The sequence below is a fragment of the Salvelinus alpinus genome, chromosome 32 (genome assembly GCF_045679555.1).
Source record: "Salvelinus alpinus chromosome 32, SLU_Salpinus.1, whole genome shotgun sequence".
NCBI lineage: Eukaryota > Metazoa > Chordata > Actinopteri > Salmoniformes > Salmonidae > Salvelinus > Salvelinus alpinus.
The window spans coordinates 10,505,342-10,523,154 of NC_092117.1; the positions used below are offsets into that span (position 1 = coordinate 10,505,342).

The window sequence follows — 17,813 nt, forward strand, 5'->3', positions numbered from 1 at the left end:
GTCAATAAAACTCCTGAATGCAAGTGTTTATGTCATGTTTTGTGTTGTACTTGTAGGCCTGGTTTTCCTGAAAGTAAAATACTTCAATGGGATGCTAAATATAAGCAGTGAAGAAAATTCAGATTTTTGCTGGGGTCCTCGGGCCTGATGTTAAATTGAAAAACTCCTCCATACAGCTACAGAGCTTGTGAGAGTCTTGGAAGTACTGGTGGGGAGAAGACTTTTCATTTTTGCAGTACAAGAGGGACAAGTTCATCACCTGTTGTGACCTTGTTTCCACTGATCTCATGCTAATTGCATTTAGCGTTCAAGTGTTCCTGGGAGGGCACTAAATGGACAAAAGGTTAAATCCCTCGACACCGAATGTTTTTTTAAATCAGCTGTGTTCTTTCCGTGTAAGAGTCAATTATATGAATCTTGGAGTCATTTAATTTGAGATGATGTCAAATCCTGGGTGTGTGTATTGGGGTCGGGAAGAGGAGGAGGGAGAGAGGGGAGGGGAGTTGAGCGGAGGGGAGGGGGAGGCCAGCTGCCAAAGCTCTCCGTGCTCAGTTTTTTCTACCGTAAAATCTCTCTCCTCTATCATGTGTTACTTTTCTTCATAATGGATCCATCCACTCACACACGGTTGTCTAAATTAATTAGGTGCTACCTAAATAACAGCTTATAGCCTATTTCTAAAGAGTTCTCATCAGCTTTTTCACATTCCCCTAACGTCTATTTGTTTTACACATTCTTCCCCGCAACATTTACATTTTACCATGTTTTCTATAGTGTAATGTATACAGTAGGATGTATTCAACATTGAATCAGTATAGGAGAACATTCTGATAAAGTTCAGGGAGCGTTCTCAAACATGCGCACACAGACAAATCAGTATAGGACAACATTCTGACATTTAAAAGAAACGGTATTCATGTCAACTGAAAGGTTGCGAATGATGCATCAATCAAATGTGTCTAAATCATTCAACTAAAGAGAGGCGTTGCCAGTCACTACCAGCCACCAAGCCTCATTGATGTACTTAACTAGAGATGGCACACCCCACTCATAGCATGGACAACAGCGCCCCCGAGTGGAACTTGATACAGGACATTACGGGCTGGCCAGAGAAGTATACTAAATACACCATTCTAATGTAATACTGGTAAATTACCTCAACTACAGTCACTCTCACCTTGTCCAAGTTCAAATGCAGTTAATTATCAAATACCATCCCCTCTAGTGAAGTTAAACAGCAAGTCTTATTACAGCCCAATAGATTTGTGTAGAAATTCAGTCATGCTGCCTCCTATATATAGATAATGAGAGGGAACTACTTCAGCTCAGTTGATTAAATAGTGTGTGAGTTAGAAACACACTTCTTACACATACAGCTAAAAACGAATAATATATTTGCACTTTATACTAGGCCTTAGCAAAGTCCTCCCACCAAATAGTGTCACAAAAACAGAATAACTAGAAAATTGCTAGGCCTACACATTGAGGTGTGCTACAAGATAACTGGTACCCGCCCCTGCCCCCCGCGCGGCTAAACGGCCCTAAACAGTTTCCCATTAATTGTCAATGGGCTTTGTAAACCAACCCGGATGTAATATAACTCCGGCCACATGTTGACTCAGTGGCGCTTCTCCATACGGGACATGGGAGGGGGAGGGACGCACACTCTGTAAACAGGAATAGGTGCATCACCGGTCACTGAGCTGGCAAGCTAAAGTTAGCTAGTTAGTCACATAAATGTACGTTCAGCCTTTAAGTATTTATCTTACGAAGTCAGCATGGCTTAACATAGTTTCTTTCGTCTTTGACCTCGACATTGTTGCTGGATAGATACTTTCATACCTAACATGCTGGCGCTGCTAGCTAGCTAATGCTAACGGCGCTAGCTAAACTCATATCTGGATGCACTCTAGTTCCCGAGAGAGCAGCATACTGGTAAGTCAACTTTGCTTTCAAACGTTGTAATCATCTGTAAAGTTGTTTTACATGCAACCATACAAGCTAGATAGATAGATCTTTTGTTAAAAAAACTGATGTCATTCATTGGTTGTTTCTTTGGAGCTAGCTAAGCTATCACTAGCTAGCTAGGTGGATAATAATGTAATGTACAGTTGTCTACAGTAACGTTACAGTATACTATAGCCTTGTTACACCTAGTTGGCTAGTTGGTTGATATGGGTGTAGTAGGCTAGCGTCGATGTTAGCTTATTTTACCTAGTCAAAAATAACATAATGGTTGTGTGCACTCTCACTGGATACAATTGTGTGGTTTGGTTGCAGATTTTCTAAAGAAAATAGACATATACAGTATATGATCAGCAATTCTCAATCAGTTGAGATACACAGCGAACCCATGATGAAGTTCATTCATAAATGTGGACACTAATTATTGTTAATATTCCAATTCTCTAGGCCCTACATTCCCAAACCTGAAGCCCCCTGTACCCAGTAGGAAAGACCAGGGAAAAGTGTTAGTTTAAGGTACAACTTCCTATTGAGGAAATATAAGACAACTCAATGTCACATTTAGATTTAGAGTTACTGACATGAATAGAAGCATATACAAGCAATCTATCAAATGTATTTTATAAAAACCCATTTTACATCAGCAGTAGTGCTTATACAGATACCCAGCCTAAAACCCCAAAGAGCAAGCAATGCAGACGTAGAAGCACAGTGGCTAGGAAAAACTCCCCAGAAAGGCAGGAACCTAGGAAGAAACCTAGAGAGGAACCAGGCTCTGAGGGTTGGCCAGTCCTCTTCTGGCTGTGCAGGTGGAGATTATAAAAGAGTACAGCTATTTAGCCAGATTATTCTTCAAGACGTTTAAATGTTCATAGATGACCAGCAGTGTCAAATAAGAGGGTTATAGAGGGTGCAATAGTTCAGCAACTCAGGAGTAAATGCCAGTTGGCTCTTCATAGCTGAGCATTTAGATGTTGAGACAGTAGGTCCGGTAGAGGGAGACAGTTAGTATCTCCGATGAGCCTTGAGCAGGTCAGGGTTCCATAGCTGCAGACAGAAACAGCAGAGACTGGATGAGCAGCACGACTAGGTGGACTGGAGACAGGGACAGCCAGGAGTCGTCAGGCCAGGTAGTCCTGAGGCATGGTCCTAGAGCTCATGTCCTGCATCCTTTATTTAAATTGAGCGTAGACTAAGCCCTAGAGGTTTGTAACTTCACATGATTTAGCCTACTTGTCAATCCAGATCCTCTTTACTGTACATGGTTGATAGTAATTTTTCCCAGGCTAATCACCGAATGGCCTACTACAAGGGTGTGGTCAGGGTGTGGTCGCAATAACATCAGCGACAGCCCCGAAACCTGAAGGATCTGGAGAAGGTCTGTTTGGAGGAGTGGGCCAAAATCCCTGCTGCAGTGTGTGCAAACCTGGTCAAGAACTACAGGAAACGTATTATCTCTGTAATTGCAAACAAAGGTTTCTGTACCAAATATTAAGTTCTGCTTTTCTGGTGTATCAAATACTTATGTCATGCAATAAAATGCAAATTAATTACTTAAAAATCATACAATGTGATTTTCTGGATTTTTGTTTTAGATTCTCTCACAGTTGAAGTGTAAAAATTACAGACCTCTACATGCTTTGTAAGTAGGAAAACCTGAAAAATCGGCAGTGTATCAAATACTTGTTCTCCCCACTGTACTTACTGTCACTTTGTGCATCTCTCTTTCAGATCTGCCATGCACTCCACCACTGCCTGACAGCCTCACCCAGAAGTGCGTACACTGGGCCTATCAAGACTGACAAGCAGAGATGGGTGGCTGACAAGGAAAAATAAAACAACATGCACTCACACACATTATCCACAATGTAAATAAGTTGTAATTACTTGTTTATTTAATGTTTGGTCCATTTTATTTTAGTATTGGAGATATCTACTCCTTCATATCCATTCTCAATATCTACATAATTACTCTAAATATCTATCAAATCAAAGTGTGATTGATAATATTGTAAAAGACTATGGCTTAATGTTTACAGTTTGAGGAAATTCTGTGTGCTTTTTTCTGAGTTGAAAAACATGTCTCCCTCTCACACACCCACATTAGACCCAATGTAAATAAATTGTAATAACTTGTTTATTTTATGTATGCTACATTTTATTTGAGGAGAATATCTGCAATAAACTACAATCACAGTTAAAGCAATGTCTTTGGTTTATTGGATATTTCTCTGAATACAATGTGTGACCAGAAGGAAGTCGGCAGACCTGCAATCCTTGGACTGTGTAGGTTTTGTCATCTGGAGCTGGAAGAGTGCAGTTTAAAGGTTTATCATTAATAACTGACACAATTCTATGACACAATTCTATGATGAATACATATTACAATAATAATGCATAATAGTTACTGTACTGTGATTGTTTTGTGTTTTATTTACTCAATCAAGTAGTGTCCCAAGGGGGGATCGAACCGCCTCTCAAAAGCAGCAGAAAAAAGTCAAATAAGGTCACCAAAATGTCCGTTACGGATATACTGTACACGACTTTCCCCCACGATGGGAGTGTGGATAATAGCTATTTTGTTGTATGTCTTCATTTCGAAGCACGCATGGATGTGAATGTGATCATCACTCACCCAAATACCCCTGTGCACGTGCCTTGATCAGCGCAACATAAAACAACAGGAATATATGTTAATGATAACATGTAGCTAAGAAATAGCATGTGGCTAAGACATGACAAATCGTGATTAAATCGAATCAAATTGTATTGGTAACATACACGTGGTTAGCAGATGTTATTGCGAGTGTAGCGAAATGCTTGTGCTTCTAGTTCCCACAGTGCAGTAATATCTAGGCTACTCTACCTACATTTTTGTATCTCTACTAGGTTTAGGCTAAAAAAATATGTTAGAGAAGAAAGTCCCTACCTGATATCATCTTTGTCTACACTGCTTAATTGTCAGTCACTGACAGTTTAGGTAGGTACAGAGAGGCTGGTTCACGTATTCAATATTATCTCAAATTCAACAGATACCTAATCCACTTTTCTGCAGTAGTAAAAATACTGCTCCAGGTGAGGCTCGAACTCACAACCTCGGCATAGCTCTACAATGTACTGTCATATAAGTACCGCGCGCTAACCGATTGCGCCACTGGAGCTCCACTACTATGGCTCAGCAATAGAGATTATGAACAGTCTAAACCGGATGCTATCATCTCTTTTTTTAATGATTTATTTATCGGTAATTATATTTTCTGTTATGTGTTACAACACAAACAGAACCATACAGCATCACCCATAGAAACCGACCAAGACCCGACTAAGCTGTAACAAATGACTGATTTGCCGAATCAGTCGTTTGCGTTGTTTGAACATAGCTAACTAACTTAGCTTGCTAACGTTAGTTCGCCTGAACTGATCACTGGATGGATAGAGATCTGTCCGTTGTCGAGTCTATTGTGACTAAATTGTATTTTCCTATATTGGCCGTGTGTATTTGACAGTTAATCTGGAAAGTGATATTATACTGTGTGGTTGTAGTATGAATATTAATTTCATAACAAGTTGCTAATGCTTTCTGTGAAATCCTGGCTGCTACAGGGTCGTTACTAGTTACCACAGCCACAAAGTTATGGCTAAACCCCACATACATTTACATTACATTTAAGTCATTTAGCAGACGCTCTTATCCAGAGCGACTTACAAATTGGTGCATTCACCTTATGATATCCAGTGGAACAACCACTTTACAATAGTGCATCTAACTCTTTTAAGGGGGGGGGGGGTTAGAAGGATTACTTTATCCTATCCTAGGTATTCCTTAAAGAGGTGGGGTTTCAGGTGTCTCCGGAAGGTGGTGATTGACTCCGCTGACCTGGCGTCGTGAGGGAGTTTGTTCCACCATTGGGGTGCCAGAGCAGCGAACAGTTTTGACTGGGCTGAGCGGGAACTGTACTTCCTCAGAGGTAGGGAGGCGAGCAGGCCAGAGGTGGATGAACGCAGTGCCCTTGTTTGGGTGTAGGGCCTGATCAGAGCCTGAAGGTACGGAGGTGCCGTTCCCCTCACAGCTCCGTAGGCAAGCACCATGGTCTTGTAACGGATGCGAGCTTCAACTGGAAGCCAGTGGAGAGAGCGGAGGAGCGGGGTGACGTGAGAGAACTTGGGAAAGTTGAACACCAGACGGGCTGCGGCGTTCTGGATGAGTTGTAGGGGTTTAATGGCACAGGCAGGGAGCCCAGCCAACAGCGAGTTGCAGTAATCCAGACGGGAGATGACAAGTGCCTGGATTAGGACCTGCGCCGCTTCCTGTGTGAGGCAGGGTCGTACTCTGCGAATGTTGTAGAGCATGAACCTACAGGAACGGGTCACCGCCTTGATGTTAGTTGAGAACGACAGGGTGTTGTCCAGGATCACGCCAAGGTTCTTAGCACTCTGGGAGGAGGACACAATGGAGTTGTCAACCGTGATGGCGAGATCATGGAACGGGCAGTCCTTCCCCGGGAGGAAGAGCAGCTCCGTCTTGCCGAGGTTCAGCTTGAGGTGGTGATCCGTCATCCACACTGATATGTCTGCCAGACATGCAGAGATGCGATTCACCACCTGGTTATCAGAGGGGGGAAAGGAGAAGATTAATTGTGTGTCGTCTGCATAGCAATGGTAGGAGAGACCATGTGAGGATATGACAGAGCCAAGTGACTTGGTGTATAGCGACATAGTTCTACAGTTTATGTTCCTAACCGTAACCCTAACCTTAACAACACTGCTAACATTAATTCTAGCCCTAACCTTAAATTAAGGAACAATGTCAGCATTGCTGGTTTGGCAAAAAAGGTAAGTGTATAAAACAGTATCTTGCAGGATTCAACAGTTGGAATTGTAAGAGTTGTTGCACTGTCCCTTTCTCTGTGGTCGTTATTCTACTTGAATCCAGAAAGAACAAAACCCTTTCATTAAATATTTACATCAAAATGTGCAAAGTTATGGGCAAATACCCAAAAGATCCACATCAAATTAAATATTTATCTTGATCAAATAAAACAAGCATTTTTTGTGCAGTATTAATTTGCCATCCTTACAAACCACTTAATGTAAATGTACATTACTGTATTGTACATAGGCTGGTCATTTAGATTTATACCTGGGGACTTTCGATCACCATAAAGACAATGCACAATACAGTAATTGATTGAGTACATTGACACATCAACTGGTTTGTGATGTGATGCTGTGGATCAGTTGGTAGTAGAAAATGATGCTTTCAACTCTAGGGTTGGGGGTTCAATTCCCATGGGGGATTAGTATGCAATACATGTACTCACTACTGTAAGTTGCTTTGGATAAGGGTGTCTACTAAATTGTAAAACAACTGAGTAGACACCTTCAGTTTTCACAACGAAATAAGTTGCATTTGCAAAGTTTTTCAAGAAACTGGAAAATAAATATCAAGCAAGAATTCCACAAGTATTAACAGATTAACTGTTTTGCACAGATAATTATCAGACTGAAGTTACACATGCTGGTAAACACTCAAATACATTTAGTTGAACTTTTTTTCACAAAAGTAGTGCACTAGTCCTGTGTTAGTCCTGCAGCACCCCCACCCCAAAACTACTTCCCACGGCTATGTTGACTAAACATGTTCTTTTTCTTCAGGCTACCCTCTATAACATGATGCAGTTTTGCTTGTGTATAATAATCTATTTTCGAAAAAGAGTCCATTGTTTTATTGTAGTATGGTTATGTTAACATTGTAAACTGAATGAAAAACACTGCTAGTCTAGACATGTATGGTAGGGATAGTTTATTGGAGGATCACAATTCAACATGTCAACAACCATACTTGACAACATGAATTCAGATCATTATCATCTATCCACTAACTTAAGCAATCATCTGTCTTGTATCTGGATGGACGGATAGATGGAGGGAGAGAGGGAGGGAGGGATGAAAATGTGACATATGTAGCAGCCTTCTTTAACATATGCTTGGGAGATAAATCTGTCACATGACCTTCCTCTCCAAGGAGGCAGATTAGCAAGAACTAATCTGATTTCACAAATACATGTCTAGACTGAGCTCCCAGCAGACTGTGGCTCCTGCCAAGCTCCAGGATATCGACGGAGAGAGGGATGTAGTGTGGAGAGATGGAGCTCATTAACTTCTTCAGGATTGGTGGGACGGTTGAGCTAACATAGGCTAATGCGATTAGCATGAGGCTGTAAGTAACAAGAACATTTCCCAGAACATAGACATATCTGATATTGGCAGAAATATTAAATTCTTGTTATTCTAACTGCACTGTCCAATTTACAGTAGCTATTACAGTGAAAGAATACCATGTTATTGTTTGAGGAGAGTGCACAGTTTTGAACATGAAAAGTTATTAATAAACATATTAGGCACATTTGGGCAGTTTTGATACAACATTGTGAATAGAAATGCAATGGTTCATTGGATCAGTCTAAAACTTTGCACATGCAATGCTGCCATCTAGTGGCCAATATCTAAATTGCATCCGGGCTGGAATAATACAGTATGGCCTTTCTCTTGCATTTCAAAGATGATGGTACAAAAAACAAAAAAAACTGTAGTTTTTTTCTTTGTATTATCTTTTACCAGATCTAATGTGTTATATTCTCCTACATTCCTTCCACATTTCCACAAACTTCAAAGTGTTTCCTTTCAAATGGTACCAAGAAAATGGATATCCTTACTTCAGGGCCTGAGCTACAGGCAGTTAGATTCGGGTATGTCATTTTAGGCCAAAAAAAAAATTTTTAAAAAGGGGCCGATCCTTAAGAGGGAAAGGGGCCGATCCTTAACAAATTGATGGGAAAGGAAAATGTGAGAAACTGCTCTTTAGTCCACCTGGGGCTTGATTAGAGAGTGTGATGATGATGATGATGATGTCATATTGCCCTGCTCTTCCCATGACATACCCTTCTCTATTGGCCACGAGAGACTGAGGGGATGAGAAGAGAAACTCATTTGTGGATCTGCAACTGGTATGTGTCTTCCCCAAGCATGAATGACCCGATCTGCATTGTGTCCCACCCACCACCCGCCAACCCCTCTTTTACGCTACTGCTACTCTCTGTTCATCATATATGCATAGTCACTTTAACCATATCTACATGTACATACTACCTCAATCAGCCTGACTAACCGGTGTCTGTATGTAGCCTCGCTACTTTTATAGCCTCGCTACTGTATATAGCCTGTCTTTTTACTGATGTTTTATTTCTTTACCTACATATTGTTCACCTAATACCTTTTTTGCGCTATTGGTTAGAGCCTGTAAGTCAAATCAAATCAAATTTTATTAGTCACATACACATGGTTAGCAGATGTTAATGCGAGTGTAGCGAAATGCTTGTGCTTCTAGTTCCGACAATGCAGTAATAACCAACAGTAATCCAACCTAACAATTCCACACTACTACCTTACACACACACACAAGTGTAAGGGATAAAGAATATGTACATAAAGATATATGGATGAGTGGTGGTACAGAACGGCATGGCAGATGCAGTAGATGGTATAGAGTACGGTATATACATATGAGATGAGTACTGTAGGGTATGTAAACATAAAGTGGCATAGTTTAAAGTGGCTAGTGGTACATGTATTGCATAAAGATGGCAAGATGCAGTAGATGATATAGAGTACAGTATATATACATATGAGATGGGTAATGTAGGGTATGTAAACATTGTATTAAGTGGCATTGCTTAAAGTGGCTAGTGGTACATTTTTACATAATTTCCATCAATTCCCATTTTTAAAGTGGCTGGAGTTGAGTCAGTATGTTGGCAGCGGCCGCTAAATGTTAGTGGTGGCTGTTTAACAGTCTGATGGCCTTGAGATAGAAGCTGTTTTTCAGTCTCTCGGTCCCTGCTTTGATGCACCTGTACTGACCTCGCCTTCTGGATGATAGCGGGGTGAACAGGCAGTGGCTTGGGTGGTTGTTGTCCTTGATGATCTTTATGGCCTTCCTGTGACATCGGGTGGTGTAGGTGTCCTGGAGGGCAGGTAGTCCCTGGTGATGCGTTCTGCAGACCTCACTACCCTCTGGAGAGCCTTACGGTTGTGGGCGGAGCAGTTGCCGTACCAGGCGGTGATACAGCCCGACAGGATGCTCTCGATTGTGCATCTGTAGAAGTTTGTGAGTGCTTTTGGTGACAAGCCGAATTTCTTCAGCCTCCTGAGGTTGAAGAGGCGCTGCTGCGCCTTCTTCACAACGCTGTCTGTGTGGGTGGACCAGTTCAGTTTGTCCGTGATGTGTACACCGAGGAACTTAAAACTTTCCACCTTCTCCACTACTGACCCGTCGATGTGGATAGGGGGGTGCTCCCTCTGCTGTTTCCTGAAGTCCACAATCATCTCCTTTGTTTTGTTGACGTTGAGTATGAGGTTATTTTCCTGACACCACACTCCGAGGGCCCTCACCTCCTCCCTGTAGGCCGTCTCGTCGTTGTTGGTGATCAAGCCTACCTCTGTAGTGTCATCCGCAAACTTGATGATTGAGTTGGAGGCGTGCATGGCCACGCAGTCGTGGGTGAACAGGGAGTACAGGAGAGGGCTCAGAACGCACCCTTGTGGGGCCCCAGTGTTGAGGATCAGCGGGGTGGAGATGTTGTTACCTACCCTCACCACCTGGGGGCGGCCCGTCAGGAAGTCCAGGACCCAGTTGCACAGGGCGGGGTCGAGACCCAGGGTCTCGAGCTTGATGACGAGTTTGGAGGGTACTATGGTGTTAAATGCTGAGCTGTAATCGATGAACAGCATTCTCACATGGGTATTCCTCTTGTCCAGATGGGTTAGGGCAGTGTGCAGTGTGGTTGCGATTGCGTCGTCTGTGGACCTATTGGGTCGGTAAGCAAATTGGAGTGGGTCTAGGGTGTCCGGTAGGGTGGAGGTGATATGGTCCTTGACTAGTCTCTCAAAGCACTTCATGATGACGGAAGTGAGTGCTACGGGGCGGTAGTCGTTTAGCTCAGTTACCTTAGCTTTCTTGGGAACAGGAACAATGGTGGCCCTCTTGAAGCATGTGGGAACAGCAGACTGGGATAAGGATTGATTGAATATGTCCGTAAACACACCAGCCAGCTGGTCTGCGCATGCTCTGAGGACGCGGCTGGGAATGCCGTCTGGGCCTGCAGCCTTGCGAGGGTTAACACGTTTAAATGTTTTACTCACCTCGGCTGCAGTGAAGGAGAGCCCGCAGGTTTTGGTAGGGGGCCGTGTCAGTGGCACTGTATTGTCCTCAAAGCGGGCAAAAAAGTTGTTTAGCCTGTCTGGGAGCAAGACATCCTGGTCCTCGACGGGGCTGGTTTTCTTTTTGTAATCCGTGATTGACTGTAGACCCTGCCACATACCTCTTGTGTCTGAGCTGTTGAATTTCGACTCGATTTTGTCTCTGTACTGAGACTTGGCCTGTTTGATTGCCTTGCGGAGAGAATAGCTACACTGTTTGTATTCGGTCATGCTTCCGGTCACCTTGCCCTGGTTAAAAGCAGTGGTTCGCGCTTTCAGTTTCACGCGAATGCTGCCGTCAATCCACGGTTTCTGGTTTGGGAATGTTTTTATCGTTGCTGTGGGTACGACATCGTCAATGCACTTCCTAATGAACTCGCTCACCGAATCAGCATATTCGTCAATATTGTTGTTGGACGCGATGCGGAACATATTCCAATCTGCGTGATCGAAGCAGTCTTGAAGCGTGGATTCAGATTGGTCGGACCAGCGTTGAACAGACCTGAGCGCGGGAGCTTGTTGTTTGAGTTTTTGTTTGTAGGCTGGAATCAACAAAATGGAGTCGTGGTCAGCTTTTCCGAAAGGGGGGCGGGGGAGGGCCTTATAAGCGTCGCGGAAATTAGTGTAACAATGGTCTAGTGTTTTTCCAGCCCTGGTAGCACAATCGATATGCTGATAGAATTTAGGGAGTTTTGTTTTTAGATTAGCCTTGTTAAAATCCCCAGCTACGATGAATGCAGCCTCAGGGTGTGTGGTTTCCAGTTTACAAAGAGTCAGATAAAGTTCGTTCAGGGCCATCGATGTGTCTGCTTGGGGGGGAATGTATACGGCTGTGATTATGATTGACGAGAATTCCCTTGGTAGATAATGCGGTCGACATTTGATTGTGAGGAGTTCTAGATCAGGTGAACAGAACGACTTGAGTTCTTGTGTGTTGTTATGATGATCACACCACTTCTCGTTAATCATAAGGCATACCCCCCCGCCGATGCATGGAGAAACCAGCTGGCTGCACCGACTCCGTTAGCGTCCCTTGAGTTAGCCATGTTTCCGTGAAGCAGAGCACGTTGCAATCCCTGATGTCTCTCTGGAATGCTACCCGTGCTCGGATTTCATCAACCTTATTGTCAAGAGACTGGACATTGGCGAGTAGTATGCTAGGGAGTGGAGCGCGATGTGCCCGTCTCCGAAGCCTGACCACGAGACCGCCACGTTTTCCCCTTTTTCGGCGTCGCACAGGGTCGCCGGCTGGGATCAGATCCATTGTATTGTGTGGAAGGCAAGACACTGGATCCGTTTCGGGAAAGTCATATTCCTGGTAGGAACGATGATGAGTTGACGTTAATCGTATATTCAGTAGTTCCTCCCGACTGTATGTAATGAAACCTAAGATTACCCGGGGTACCGATGTAAGAAATAACACGTAAAAAAACAAAATACTGCATATTTTCCAAGGAACGCGAAGCGAGGCAGCCATCTCTTTCCGGCGCCGGAAGATCAAGAAAGAAAGCAAGTAAGCATTTCACTGTAAGGTCTACTAGACCTGTTGTATTCAGCGCACGTGACAAATTAACTTTGATTTGATTTGATCACCACTTTTCAGCTACTTAGCTGTTAATGCTACTTTGCTCACATTTTTCTCTCTCTTTCTACCTCTCACCCTTTCCTCCTCCCTCAGGAGAGGTCTTCTATGACTCTAGCCAAGATTCCCTCTGTCTACAGGAGTCTGATCATTCGTGGACACAGCCAGTGAGTCAGTTTTCTTTAGAATACAGGAATTAGCTAGTGTATGAGAAAGTAAAAGAGAAATAATCAAGTAAATTGTCTATTTCTTAGTTAACAGTGGAGGTGGCCTGAGGGGGTTGCCCTATTCATCTTACACAGCCCTGACCTCTGATGTCATCACCCTGGTTGTGTGTCGTCAATCTGGACCCAGACAGTAAGAGCTGATAGTAGAATAGTAAGTCCCATGCACCTTTTAGATCAAATCAAAATCAAATCAAATTGTATTTGTCACATGCTTTTTGTGATTTGTGATGCAGCCAGTCAAGATGCTCTCAATGGTGCAGCTGTAGAACTTTTCGAGTACCTGAGGGCCCATGCCAAATCTTTTCTGCCTCCTGAGAGGGAAGAGGCGTTGTCGTGCATTTTTCACAACTGTTTTGGTGTGTGTGGACCATGCTAATTCCTAAGTTATGTAGACACAGAGGAACTCTCGACCCGGTCCACTAAAGCCCTGTCGATGTGAATGGGGAAGTGCTCAGCCCTCTGTTTCCTGTAGTCCACGATCAGCTCCTTTGTCTTGCTGATGTTGCGGTAAATGGTAAAAGAAGGGGATTTTAAGGTGACGAACTCAGCCAATGAAACAGTAGGCTATTGGTTCAAACATAGAGTACAGTCAATTTAAAATGTTTTTTTAAAACATAAAAAAACATACAACTCATTTAATTGTACCTTTTATAATATACATTGCTTATGCATGTACATTCTATGAGACTGCAGAGACTGCAGTGCTAATTGTAATGTGATTCCTGCTTCCCTCCTACTCAATAACATGTGCACCCCTCTTCCCCGCATCACTTCACTCCATCACTTTACTGACAAGTGTTTCCGCTTTGGTTTTATATGACCGCCCACACCACTGTCACTAGTTTTCTTATTGTGGGAATGTAAGCAACCTTTCACCGATCACACCGGACTCCTACCCTAGTTATCCCACTTCTGTATTTTGGACTCTCAGTCTCTCTGAAACCCCCCCAAAAAACACACAGAACTAAGTGATTCAATACAAAAAGAGTTATTATTTCAGTTACAATTTTCACATCACTTTGCAATAATGAGTGGGAAACCACTTCTTGTGAACGTGGACGAATGGATTGCAGAGAACGAAAAGGCCTTTCTACCACCAGTGTGCAACAAACTCATGTGAGTAGCAGCCTAGGCTAGTTTCGTTTATAGACATAGTTATAGTTTCAGTTTTAGTTGCACACTCTGGTGTCACTAGATTAGACAAACTATAACTGATAAAGTCTTCATATAAAGTGTTCATAAGCATAGGTGCTTCACAAATCGTCTATAAGATTTATATAAAGCATCTGTTGTTATTTTAAAACGGGACCATGCTATTATCATGTTGAGCTGTAAAGAAAAAGTACTGTTTACCCCCTGACTATCTTTAGTAGTCAAAGAGTAATGATTCACGATATGTTGGCAAAGATTGACAAAGGTAATGAATGTGAGCAAGTGCATGCTTTCATATTTTCTTTCTCCGTTAGGTATTTTTGTCAGCTGAACATCGTGTTTGTCGGAGGTCCCAACAAATGATTAACACATAGAGGAAGGGGAGGAGGTAAGAGAAAAGGCCAGCATTCACCTATGACATTGACCAAATACTGTGGAAGGATTGAGTGAAGTTCTTGATTTTTTGTGTACCCATTGGCTAAGCTTCTGACTGAGTTTATGTGAGAAGGTTAGGCACGTGGGTCAGGAAAGTTACTACTGTGGCTGACTGATTGCTAACTAACTAGCGTGGTAATGTCCTTGCATCAGTTGCTTACTTTCAGATAGGGACATTGCATAGGAATGATATCTCAAGCACTTGCAGACAATGGGCATTCAAACAACTAAGAGATATTATGTATGGGATATAAGACTTATAAGACTTATTTGCGCTGTGTAAAGACTTTATACAATGAGTGTACAAAAGATTAGGAACATCTTCCTAATATTGATTTAGAATAGTCTCAATTCGTCAGGGTATGGACTACAAGGTGTCAAAAGTGTTCCACGGGGATGCTGGCTGTTGACCCTAATGCTTCCCATAGTTGTGTCAAGTTGGCTGGATGTCCTTTGGGTGGTGGACCATTCTTGATACACACAGGAAACTGTTGAGTGTGAAAAACCCAGCAGCGTTGCAGTTCTTGACACACTCAAGCCGATGCGCCCTGCACCTACTACCCATACCCCGTTCAAAGGCACTTAAATCTTTTGTCTTGCCCATTCACCCTCTGAATGGCACACATACACAATCCATGTCTCAACTGTTTCAATGCTTAAACATCCTTCTTTAACCTGTCTCCTCCCCTTCATCTACACTGATTGAAGTGGATTTAACAGGTGACATCAATAAGGGATCATATCTTTCACCTGGATTCACCTGGTCAGTCTACATCATGGAAAGAGCAGGTGTTCCTAATGTTTTGTGTACTCAGTGTATTTACAAAGCAGAGGATTGTACTTGCATTTTCAAGAACATAATCTAGCCACTGGAGGTCAGCATAAGCACATTCATAGCTTAGTGAGCACTTGAATGTGATATGAGGCCTAAGATATCCTCCATATGATGTATCTGTGTTTTTTCTAGTCTGTAGTTATTGCTTTTCACTGTCATGTCCTCTTCCTGTCTTGTTTTGTGCAGCTCTACTAGGTGGAAGGGGACATATGTCTGAAGGTGGTAGAGAATGGTAAACATACATTTAACTTGGCAAGTCAGTTAAGAACAAATTCTTATTTACAATGACGGCCTACTCCGGCCAAATCCAGACGACGCTGGGCCAATTGTGCGCCACCCTAGGGGACTCCCAATCACGGCCGGATGTGATACAGCCGGGATTCAAACCAGGGACTGTAGTGACACCTCTTGCACTGAGATGCAGTGCCTTAGACCCCTGCACCACTCGGGAGCTTGTGCATATCCATAAGGCACCGGTGAGAGAAACAACATTTATTCCAAGCTTCTCTCGCCAAGTCCACTGTTTAACATAAGTGATAGTGCCATAAAAACAATGCAGATTTTTTAGGTTTGTGTTTGTGTCACACACACACCCCATGTCCTCCTGTGTCCATATCTGGTCCTCAGACATTTCTGCTCCCAGCTCGGAGAATGCGTGGGTGGGGTGGGTGGGTGGTAAATCATGCCTCTTCGTGGTTTCAGGTACTGTGTGAATGACACTACAGACATTTTGAGAGGGTTTTACTGTGAAAACCTGAGGACCCAGCTGGTGCCAGTGATTCAAAAGTGAGACGCATGTCATTGATTTTAGTCCGGCATTAAATAGAACACTTTTTTTGTGAACATTAGTGCTCGGCAGGGAATACTCAGGGGATGCTGTGGTCCTCAGTTTTTTTTTGCGGCGGGGCAGCACAGAACAGGCAAGTTAAACCCGGGTGACTCCCCCTCTCACAAAGTGACAATGGGAAAGGTGGGCTTCAATAGGTGTTGCACACTACTTTTATTTTTTGTGTGGTTTTACATCGGGTTTGTGGATATTTTGCTGTGCAAGTGTATCCCACTACACGAGAACCCTGTTGGCCAATGTGCTATCATTTTCTGTCTGTCTAGACTTCAGACAGCCTCAGAACACCTTGCATGTGATGACCCCCTTCCACTTCAGAGACTGAGTGGAAAACAGCGTCCCTCCCTGGCCAGCTGACACCCCATCTACATGTTCGGGGCAGAGTTTGAGACGGAGGTGACCCTGGAATATCCCAATGATGACTTAGCTATTTGTTGACCTTTTACGTTCATGGAAACCTTTCAAAGCGACCAACAACCAGTCTAGACTGAGCTCCCCACTGATTCAAATTCATGACTTGCTAATATTGAAAGTTACAGTAAGTTAATCACTAGTGTAGTAGGAGGGAAGTGAGCTATAGGTCTGGTTTATCAGACTAGTGAGTGTAAAGATGATGATGGTGGTGCTGATGTTACTTCTACTACTCTGTGACAGACCATGCTGTATGGGCCCGGGCAGACAGAGGTTTGTAAACGAGAAACTGATGTCTGGTTATGGCAGCAGGTACAGTATCACTAATCTATTCAAGAATTTGCATTTCTGTCACGTCATCATGCCTTCACTATTTATTTACTCTGCTTACTCTGCTTATTTACTCTGCTCTGCTTCCTTCTGTCTATTTGCACTTTCTCTCTCACCCTCTTTTCCTCTCTCAGGAGGGATCCTTCCCATGGGACTCTGGATGGCCAAGAGTTCCCTCAGTCCACAGGAGACAGTCTACTCATTCCGGGACATAGCCAGTGAGTGGGATGATGAGTGTGGTAATAAGAAAAGGAAACGGAAGATAGAGTGGATATGTGCATGTTTGTGAATTGCCCCAATAAATAATGGCTTTAGAGAAAGAATGTTGTATTCAAGTAACACAAGAAGAAAGAGGTTGTCACTCATACAGTAGATGCTATTATTTTGTGGTTTGCTAGAGGAATACGTTTGAATTTCTGTTTGTATGATTCTGACGCTGCCGGTACCAGTGGAGGGGAGAATTTCCCTGTTTGTCACTCAAAACCCAGGGAGGAAAAGTGCACGACCTCTGACGAGCCCACTCTCTGCTGCGACGCACAAGGAAAAAGGAGGGTCAGCGAAAGAGATTGCATGTTCTTTTGCTACAGAGAGCGTGATTGTAACCCTGAGTCATAAATGACGTTAAAGATTAACACTCTGTAAGGAACTCAAAGAAAATATTTGGGTAGGTGTTGAGTAAAACAGGAAGTCAAACAAACTGTAATAGAACATCTTGACAAATAAACTTGATTAACGCAACAATATGCTTTCGGAATTAAACCATTTCATGAACAC

At 43.0% G+C, this 17,813-nt stretch overlaps 2 long non-coding RNA genes and 1 other non-coding gene across 5 annotated transcripts; 2 read left to right on the plus strand and 1 right to left on the minus strand.

Moving 5' to 3' along the window:
* The first annotated feature begins 1,644 nt into the window (after positions 1–1,644).
* LOC139562373 (uncharacterized) lies at positions 1,645–4,167 on the plus strand. Of its 2 annotated transcripts, none has more exons than XR_011672346.1 (4): positions 1,645–1,935; positions 2,413–3,440; positions 3,561–3,607; positions 3,697–4,167. It is a non-coding gene; the product is annotated as an uncharacterized lncRNA (long non-coding RNA). The 2 variants fall into 2 exon arrangements; XR_011672345.1 differs by having other exon boundaries at positions 2,413–3,413.
* Positions 4,168–5,032: 865 nt separating this feature from the next.
* On the minus strand, positions 5,033–5,126 carry trnai-uau (transfer RNA isoleucine (anticodon UAU)). Its single transcript has 2 exons — positions 5,089–5,126; positions 5,033–5,068 (listed from the first exon to the last, which is right to left on the minus strand). It is a non-coding gene; the product is annotated as a tRNA-Ile (tRNA).
* An 8,635-nt stretch (positions 5,127–13,761) lies between these two features.
* On the plus strand, positions 13,762–17,810 carry LOC139562124 (uncharacterized). 2 transcript variants are annotated; one of them, XR_011672304.1, is made up of 3 exons: positions 13,762–14,148; positions 14,499–14,572; positions 15,641–17,810. It is a non-coding gene; the product is annotated as an uncharacterized lncRNA (long non-coding RNA). The 2 variants fall into 2 exon arrangements; XR_011672303.1 differs by having other exon boundaries at positions 14,499–17,810.
* Positions 17,811–17,813: the final 3 nt, after the last annotated feature.